A 9,733-nucleotide genomic window follows, 5' to 3' on the forward strand; every position below is an offset into this window, starting at 1 on the left:
ATGTCCTTTACTACCACATCCCCTTTCCCTAACAGGCTTTCTGATTATAAAGGTTTCTGGTTGTAGTGTATGTTTAAAGCATCCCAACAATTTTAACAAAGCTGAAATTTATGAGAATTTTTTGCAAAGCTGGCCTATATTTGCATTGACAAGGTAGTTATTGATCAGCCTTCTATGGCTTAAGACGTGCTTAAGTGCAAAATAATTATTTGACTACATATTTAGTGGCCTCATTTGCTTTTCGTCCAGTCTCAGGCACAAAACAGTGGGAGAAAGCACAGCAGTGCAGACTCCTCAAGGGCAGAATGAAAGAATTTGCACTCTGTTGTTCACATGGATGTTCTTCTTTCAAGGTAAAGATGGCACACTGGAAGTCAAGAGAGCAGGTAAAGAAATAACTATTTCCTTAAACCACAGATTCTAGGGAAATACTCAGGCTCCATTTCTTTCTGCTACCTATGAAGTTACCTGAAGGTGTTGTGGTAAAAACCAAGTTTCTCCAGGCATTACCCAGCTATAAAGAGTAGGATACAAAAACACTTCTGCCAACATCAAAGCACAGGAAGTGACACAAACAGAATTCATCTCCACCACTGCTAACAATGTAGTGGTTGTGTTGCTTTGGTTTTAATGCTTTACTAATGATGCTTCTTTGCTTCTCTAGTAGCAGATTTGCCATTACATACAGTGCAGCACACTTAGTTGAGAGTACAGACTACCTGATTCCTCCACTTTACAGACATGGTTTCCACACAACAGAATTAGAACTGATGTCTGATCTGAGTTGCAGCTATTAGCCAGTACACTTTGCAAAGCAAAACTTTAGCCCTAGGCATTCAAGAGCCACAACAACCCTCCCAAATGCTTTTGCATTAAGCTCTCCAAAGTTTTGACCTGGACAATATTGTCTATCAAACTTATGTATCATAGAGCAGAAATACATCCTAATGACATCAGTAAAATTTCCTTTGGTTTTAGAGAGCAAGAGAGTGTGCATGTGAGATAGAATAAGCACGTTTGCAATATGATGTTAAAATAGATGGTGTATAATAACACTAAAAATACAGATTAGTCAACAAACTGCAAAGACACCACAGAGAGTGACATTCCCCCAAAATAGCATTACTAATAATCATAATACATAGTTTTTCATACAAATTTCCTTGAGATGTGAAAGTATCTTAAAATGAGAATTAATTTACTGACATTTTTTACTTTTGTTCTTAAGTGATAGAGAAATAGGCATAATGTAGATTATCAAATTATTTATATCTATCTAAGGACATAATTGACAGAGCTAGAAATGTCATCCTATGCCTGAAACATGAGCTCTTTGGAAATAATTTTTATAAATGTCTCTTTCTATAATCCAAAACACACATCCCCACTTCAGCCTCACTTACAGTTTAAACAACTTGACGTCTTTTAGTATAGCTCACCAAAGATTCTCTCTTTTCCTGTTATCCAGTTTCCAGTTTGAATTAATCTTGCTTAAGCAATAATTCTAAAAGCAGCAGATACCGTGATGGATGATGTCTTCACTGACATGTACAACAACTTGAATACTTCCTTGCCTTCACCGGTAACATATCACCCTTAGTAATTCCAAGAAAGACTTTTGGACTTTGTGGCTGTCCTCCATTCTTAGGTGAGTCACTTTGTGAGTGAGGAATAGTCAAGTTTTCGTTTTCCTCCAGCATGAGTGTGTCCAGCTATTCCCACTTTATAAAGGAAAATAAAGCACACAAACTTTGGCTTTGCTCTGTTGTATTTCTTCCTGTCTTTATCATCTCCACGCTAAAGGTCGCCCAGTTATTTTTGATAATATTCTAGTACTCTCTTATACTGCTAAGATCTCACAAATTTGCACCAGCAGTAAATTTCACTGACTTATTTACTTATTTCTTCTTTTTAATGTTGTTAACAATAACACTGTATGAGACTATTTGTCCTTTAGTCGGTTTCAGATTCTTGTAAATCATCACTACATTCTCTTTCTTCAGCTTATCATTTCATGATGGTATCATGCCTTACTGAAATGTGTCAGAACTAACATGTTTTCTTTTATACCATGAAAATAACATCTAGCTCTGCATATAGGATTGATACCTTGCTTAAAGGTGCCCTAGCATCTGCGCTCTATTTTTGTCTTTATCAACTGAATTCACCTTTTTGGTAGGACTAACTTTAATATGCCATCTTTGTGAATTATGACCAAGTATTAACTGCCATAGTCACAACCTAAGTTAATTAAAACAAAGCAATTTATATAAAGCCATCACTGATAGAAACCTCTGTCAAGGACAGGACAATGCAGCTGATCTTCTCAAACATTCAAGCAATAGCAAGCCAGTCTTCACACTCTACACTTCTTTGTCATAGAAAATAGAGATGAATTTTAGATCTCAGCTCCTCTATTGCATGCACTCAGTCTATCAAGACAGCTCAAGTGGGACATTACTAAAGATATTTGCAAATATGTTTGAAAACTGTTATTCCAGCTCCTGAATTTAAGATAATCCTTAGAGAGAAATGATGTTTTCCTAAGGAAAGCCTGGAAGCTCTCACAAAACTTGCCATCCCTCACTTCAACTCTGAAGCGCACTTCTGCAGTTCGTGGTCTCTAAGAACACTCAGCAATTGTTACATTGAAAAACTATGTAGATTATCCCCAAGAGGATGGCTGGAGAGAAAGAAGAAAACTACACAACAGTTAAGCAATTTCATTTAGCACGCTACTAGAAGTGTTTAGTTACGTTGGTAGACACATAATTAGTTACACAGTTAAAATGAGTCATTGTTCTTCCTCGAAAGGATGCAGCCAAATTTAAGTGCATATGCACAAAATTAGCTTCATCATTGTGTACTACTATGATGCAGGCCAAATCCCTTAAAGACAAAGGAAAGGCTCCTACTCATTTCAGTCAGTTAAGCTTGTCTCTGAAATTCCACAATTTGGAAGCGATTGGAAAAGAAGAAGTGATGGATACAAATCATATGGTGATACGAAGTAGATTTCCAAGTCAAAATAAAGAACTGACTGTAATTAATGACAAGCAACAGATAAAATTGATGTTTTTTGGAAACTGATGGTTCCAAAATAGTGAGGAAAATGTCTGAGGCATTAGAGAAAGAACAGCCTAAACAGACATAGGGAATCTGATTTTTTTTGGACCAAGAATGCCAGGGAATTTATAAATCTTCCAGTGTCATTTTCTCATAGGACCACAAATGCACTCTAGGAATTTTCGTTTGGTTTTGGTTGTGTTTTGTTGTTGTTGTTGTTTGTTTACTGCAGACATTTTAAGAAAAGCTTTCTCTCACTGTATTTTACTAAATAAAGATTAAACAGTTCTTACTAACACATCACTGCATGGGAATTCAGCAAGAAATTAATAATTTTGTACATACAGTGAGAAATCTTAATTCATGTTACAAACACGTAGAGTAACATAACTGTGAAGAAATTACAGGGTATAGTCTTAGTGAGGCCACCTTCTTTGGGAAGCAACTCAACCTAAGTGGTGTGTTGAATAGATTTTGGCATCCTTCATGACACAGGCTGAACCCATTCTTTGCCCTAACCCACTTCTCCATCTTACATTTCCATGTACAACATTACTAACTGCTAGTTAGCTTCAGACAAGGCAGAGGCTGAGTATTTTGATTGAAATTAGGCAAGAGAAATGTCAGAAATTTTCAAATATCAGTATTCATGTAAGCCTTAGATAGACACATTGCGGTTTATCCAAATGAGAATTCAGACTTATTTTAATTTGTATTGTGTCAGGAAGCACAAAGATAGTGTAGATGTGAAAGAGGACAATATAGACAGAATATATAGACAGAAGCATTTTATACTACATTGTATTGTAACTTACTACTTTGTTAATTCAGTTAGATTTACTGAAAAGGACCCTAAATTTCATCTGGGATAAGTCCCTGTTGGACCACAGTTATCTTCCAGGTTCAGTCACAAAAGTAGAGGAGCTACATGAAGAAAATAACATTATTGAGGTTACAAAACCAAACTATCACAAGTTAAGGTATGCCAGACTTAATGTTGCCTAATAGAGCTTTAACCATGCAACATTTTTTTCCCTAAATCTCAAGCATATAAAGGATGGGTAGTTCTCCTGTCAGAAGCTCCTCAGTATTATGTTTTGTAGATTTTTTTTTCCAAGATATTAACTCATGACCTTACTCCATTATAAGACCTTTGAACATTTCATGAAATAAATTTTATCACATTACAGAAGGAGATACATCATTTTACAGCAACAGGCGTGTTAGGAAGGGAAAGCAGAAAGACTGGACAGTAAGGGCAGACCTACAAAAGTAATTTCACTCATTTAAATGAGAAGGAATTTAGGCAAGTAGTCAATTCAAAATTAAATTAGGCAATTAAAAAAAACCCACAAGGCTGGCCTGCAGGTATATTAGAGACATAACCCAGACCTTCATATTCAGTTTAACTACAGACCGTATTTCCTTCTTCATGCATTGTTTACTGATCATAAACTAAGAATGAAAGTGATTGTGCTTGCTGAATTCATTGTTGAATCAAAACCTGAAAACTTGAAACATGAATTCTGAAGTCTGCTGGACTACGCTCGTGCTTAAGGTGATTTATTCTAGCATGATTCTGGAGGAGTTACTTCCATTTTGTTGGAAGTGTGACACATCTGAAGTAGAAGGCAAGATCAACATGTGCTTTTTGGCAGGCCAAATGGCACGGTGATCAAACAGAAGCCACTCTGTTGTTGAGATTTTTTATTTCTTTTCTTTTCTTTTCCCAGTGGTCAAATGTATCTTGAACAGTGTTTTGTACCTTCACAATTTCAATCTTTAAAAAATGAAAGCAGGAGAAGCAAACAGGGAATCAGTCATTTGTTGGTATAGTGCTTCTAGGTGAGCATAGCCCAGCTGACCAAAGACAGCTGCAGAAAGCAGAGCAAGAGCAAATGAGGATGGAGCAGCATTTATCTCTTGAAAAAGCACTTTATAGCCTGTCTCCATCCATCACTTTGAGATCCATTTTACTTTTCAATTTTTAAAGCTTAGCGGAAGCAATTAAATACTATTATATTAAGCATTTACAGTGGGGAAAAAAAACAAAGTTGCAGATGGCAGAATTTTCTCAAATTCCTAATCTTTTTGCTGGTCATGCAAGGGGAAGCTATGAAAGAAGTCAGTGTTCTTAGAAAGGTAAATGCTCATTTGCCTTTCTCAGTAGATGCTCCCATGTATCCAGATACATATATATGTTTATTTCCATTCTAAAAACTTTATATCAATAAATCAAGATAATGGAAGAAATTAAGAAAATGTAATCGGGAAAAATATAACTTGGAAGCATATCAGACTATAATTTGTATGTATACTGTGCTCTGCCATTGCAGTACTGCAGGCATGGGAAAGAGAGAGAGTTCTTCTCCTGTTCAAAACATTCAGCAGTTCAATTAGTTACCGGTTAATCAGTTGACTGAGTGAGAGCCAAAGAAGGCTAGAAGAAAACAACGTACTTTCCAGCCGAGATCAGAGAGGCTGTTGGCCGTTTTTTCCAGGGTCCAAAACGTGCCACTCTGTATCATTTCAGTTACATAAATTATAAATACTTATTTTTATTTTCCATTCAAATATTACTCAACATTTGAACACCTGACTAAACAGAAAGTCCTGATTTATTGACTGTGTTGCTACATAAATATGTAGTACCATTGGAAGAGAGAACTAAGAAAGTTAAGAACAAGAAAATAAGAGCTGTGATTAGACCAAGGAAGTTTCAGATACATGTGCAAGGCCATTTTCTTTGCAGCAGCAAATTTTGTGCTGTACTCCAAGGATGTGACATTATGATTCAATATCATTGCTAAATTGAAATAATGTGTGAATCACTCACTGCGAAACAATTCCTGCTTACCTTCAAATGAAAGGAAGAATAGAAATCTAAAAATATAAGGACATGTTGTTTCCTGGTGTTTTACATGCAATGCACTACCACAGTCATGGCAAAGCACAGAACTGAACACCACTTAGGGGAACTACATTTCAAATGGGTGCAGAGGGTGAAAAGTCAAGTAGTTACAGCCTCATAGTGGAATATGCAATCTTAGCACAAGACCCCTTCAGAGACCCCAGTACTGTGGGACAAGGACAAACTGTAAGAAAAGAGAATGGACTTCAATCCACAGAGATGAAGGCTGCCCATTGTACTACTCAGAAGAGATGGACTAACACACAGTAGAGGACTTTTTAAAGACAACAAAGCGGTTGATGTTGTAAGAATTGTGGAATTCACTGAGACTGTATTCTGCTTTAGCCCAGCAGAGTCCCTGCATAAAATGCTGCTTAACTTGATGTCAAAAAAATCTGCACAAGAGTACTTGGTCCATAATGCCTTTCCTCTAGCTCTCATTGGTATTTTATTAATTATCATTTTATCTGCTACATGTCTAATTTTACTTTCTTTTAATGGTCTAGGAGATAAGCCTTGATTTGTACTTTTGTCTTATCTAACATCCCTGCTTCTACTGAGTTAGACTCCCCACATGCCTTCTTAAAAGCTGAGACAACAATTAATGCAACTCTTTCTTCCTAATAAGACCACATTCACCTTCTAACAGAGAAAAAAAAAAAAAAAAAAAAACAGAATAGAAAATCCGTTCAAAGATACATTGTAAGTGATTTTGAAAGATCCCGCTTCTTTAGAGACCAATTTCTTCATCTCCTTGAGGCAGGATGAGATGTTTTTTTCTTTCTTATTTTTTTTTCAGAGAATGAATATGCTCAACTCTGTTTTCATGATTACATACACAAAGGCGTGGATAAATTATCCTTACATCCACTTGAAAATTCATTTTCAGTTCCTTCATGTAATTGATTTTTTTTCTTTTATTTTTCTAATTGAGAACAGTAAGAAATGTCTGATGCCAGAAAGGAAATCTACCCAAATGTTTACCACATCAAAATAAAAACATTGCGTAAAATGATTTATGGTAAAACCTAAGCACAGCTGAATACAAGGACAACACAAAGTCAAACAAAACTCTGTAATGGTAAATGCAAAGAGCTGTAGGTAAGGAGAATTTCTCTCAATTAGTTTGACACATTCTTAAGTTCTACATTGCTCATTAGTGCATAGGCAGAATGTCAGGACAAAACTGCACACAGATTAAAGTATCTGCTCAGATTTTACCAGATTAAAAAAGAAAAAAAAAGAAAAGAAAAAAAAGAAAAAGAAGGTTAATATTATAATGCTGTTAGATAAAACCTTTCTATTCATTATATAGATGACATCTGAAATACTAAGAGGTATTGCCATCTAGCATCTAACTTGGGTTGCTCAGATGAGAAGATCAAGCTAGGTTTGAAAAAGGCCTTAATAAACTCCAGAAAGAACAAATGCTTATTCACAGCATAAAACATACAGTGTAATACAATACAGGATGGAAACAAAGAAAAAAAAAGAACAATCTCTCATATATTGTTCAGAGAAATTAATAAACAGAAGATTTTTATTTCAGTGACACTGGGACCAAGACAAAGAAACGGAGAAGTGACCATTAATTGATAGAGGACGGGAGGAAACCCTTTTGCTATCCTGCCCCAAACCAAATTCCCCTCTTGTTCTTTATTGATTTCTTACAGAAAAGTTACACATAGCTTTTCAGAAACCAATACAGAACAAGGTATGTCATTTGTCTAACCCAATACACTGATACTGTGTTTCACACGACTGAGTCCATTCTACTCATAAATTACATCTTTAACCCATATTCAAGACTACAGCTTTTATCTGAGCTTTTGTCTCTGGTCAGTGTGTCTTTATTTCCTGCATCTATCCAGAAGTAATCTACAGAAATACTGCAATAAAGGTTATTCCAAGTGATTGCATTTAGCTGTTGGAAAATACAACGTAGGGGGAAAGAAACCTCAAGGGAATACTGTTCAAAGGATTTCAAGCTGCTGATCCATTCCCTCAAAAGAAAGCATGTATCAAGATCACATCCTCGTAGAAGTGCCTCTGCCATTTTTGTCATGTCAGAAAGTTCCCTAAGAAAGTCAGAGCAGATACAGGCATAACATCTCCCTCAATGAGAAGAAAACAAATCCAAGAAACAAAACAAAAATAGCAGTTCCAGCACAAGTGGTAAGAACAAAAGGTTTCAAACTGGTCTTTTCATTTCTGGATATTATCTGCTTTCTAATTAAAATAATTTTTCAATGCTCTATAAATCAACTCTAAATATCACATAACTCTCTTCAAATGTTTGTTCAGTCAGAAGTCTGGAATAAATACACAGCACTTAAATATTGCTACTTTCTTACCTTCTCCATCTTGAAAAACAAGCAAGTTTCACATTGCTCAAATTGAATCTTCACTCTGATTTTTTTTTAGATGTTATAATCTACAAGATGCAAAAGAAATCCAGCACTCCTTTCAACATGTGAACAAATCATCAGGAACATTTTTACTGAACTCTTTCATCCTCCCACATTTTCTTTTGTTTGTTGTTAATGCCTAACATTTAATGCACCCCTTCAACTTCTGTGTTCTTCATGACAGCACTTCTTTTCACTTGGAGCTATCTTAAATGAAACTAACAAACATTAACTTTAAGCATATATTACAAGCTTAAGCATATATACAACAATCACCCTATCTAAGAAGAGAGCCACATGGCAGGTTCTGCACTATTAGCATGAAACACTCAGTACCGACACAGTCTATTGTCAGAACATACTGCTTTCTAAAATTAGTGATGCTCGATCCACATTTCAGATTACCTCATCTCACTAAGGAGGCATACAATCATTTTTATTGAGTATAATACATTCTAAAATAGGTCAGGAATTACTTGTTATTACCACATAATTGCCTTAAGATGTATATGCAACAATAAAAAACATTATTACCTACTGAATTTACTAATATACATGAACCACAATGAAAATAACTTGAGTATGTTTCTAGAAACTTAAAGTTGGGATCCCTGTCGCTTTTCAGTATGAAAACTGGAGTCACAGATTGAAGAAGGATCAAAATACCTATATCAGGAAGAATCCTCTCATGGAGAGTGGTGAGGCATTGGAACAGGCTGCCCAGGGAAGTGGTCCTCATCCCTGCAGGTACTGAAAAAAAATGTAGATGTGGCACGTGGTGACTTATTTAGGAGTGAACTTGTTTACATTTGCATTCTGTTAGATAACCCACCACAGCAACCTCTGCTTTTCCCTTTGCTTAGCAGTGCCTGGAAGATGCTTGTGGCTGGAAGAGCACATGGGAACACAATGAATATTACCCACAAATCATCTGCCTGAAGCAACGTTTGTAATGCCTCCAGTTAAAAGCACAAAAATCTCACTGACATGGAATTTTAAAATTGTAAAATGAATCTAGTAATTGCCTTTTTCGTTATTGCTTCATAATATCTCAAGGTCTATGAGCAGCATTAAATGCATTATCAGCTCTTAGAATTATGAACTGATTCAATGAAATAAAAACAGGAGTTAGAGCCACCGTCATTGTTTAGTACAGACAGAAAAGCTAGAATCACAGAACAGGACTTGAGAGCTCTCTATTTAATTGATACATTTAGAGTTTGCAAAATAAATAATCCTTTTACATAGAAAAAGTCTGCAGACCAACCGCTGAGCAATTTTGCACAATAGAGGAATGGAATGGATTGTTACAATCTTCCCATCTGACCTCTTGAATAAAATGTGCCAT

At 35.8% G+C, this 9,733-nt stretch overlaps 1 protein-coding gene across 1 annotated transcript in view; it reads right to left on the bottom strand.

Moving 5' to 3' along the window:
- PTGFR (prostaglandin F receptor) overlaps positions 1-9,482 on the bottom strand; it is an 84,870-nt gene extending 75,388 nt beyond the window's left edge. Inside the window, exons 1-2 of the mRNA XM_021404865.1 lie at positions 9,052-9,482; positions 8,332-8,411 (exon numbers count right to left, since the gene is read on the bottom strand). The gene's annotated coding sequence lies outside the window, so the exon portion shown is untranslated. The remainder of the gene's footprint in view (positions 1-8,331; positions 8,412-9,051) is intronic.

The sequence above is a fragment of the Numida meleagris genome, chromosome 7, assembly GCF_002078875.1.
Source record: "Numida meleagris isolate 19003 breed g44 Domestic line chromosome 7, NumMel1.0, whole genome shotgun sequence".
Classification (NCBI taxonomy): Eukaryota; Metazoa; Chordata; class Aves; order Galliformes; family Numididae; genus Numida; species Numida meleagris.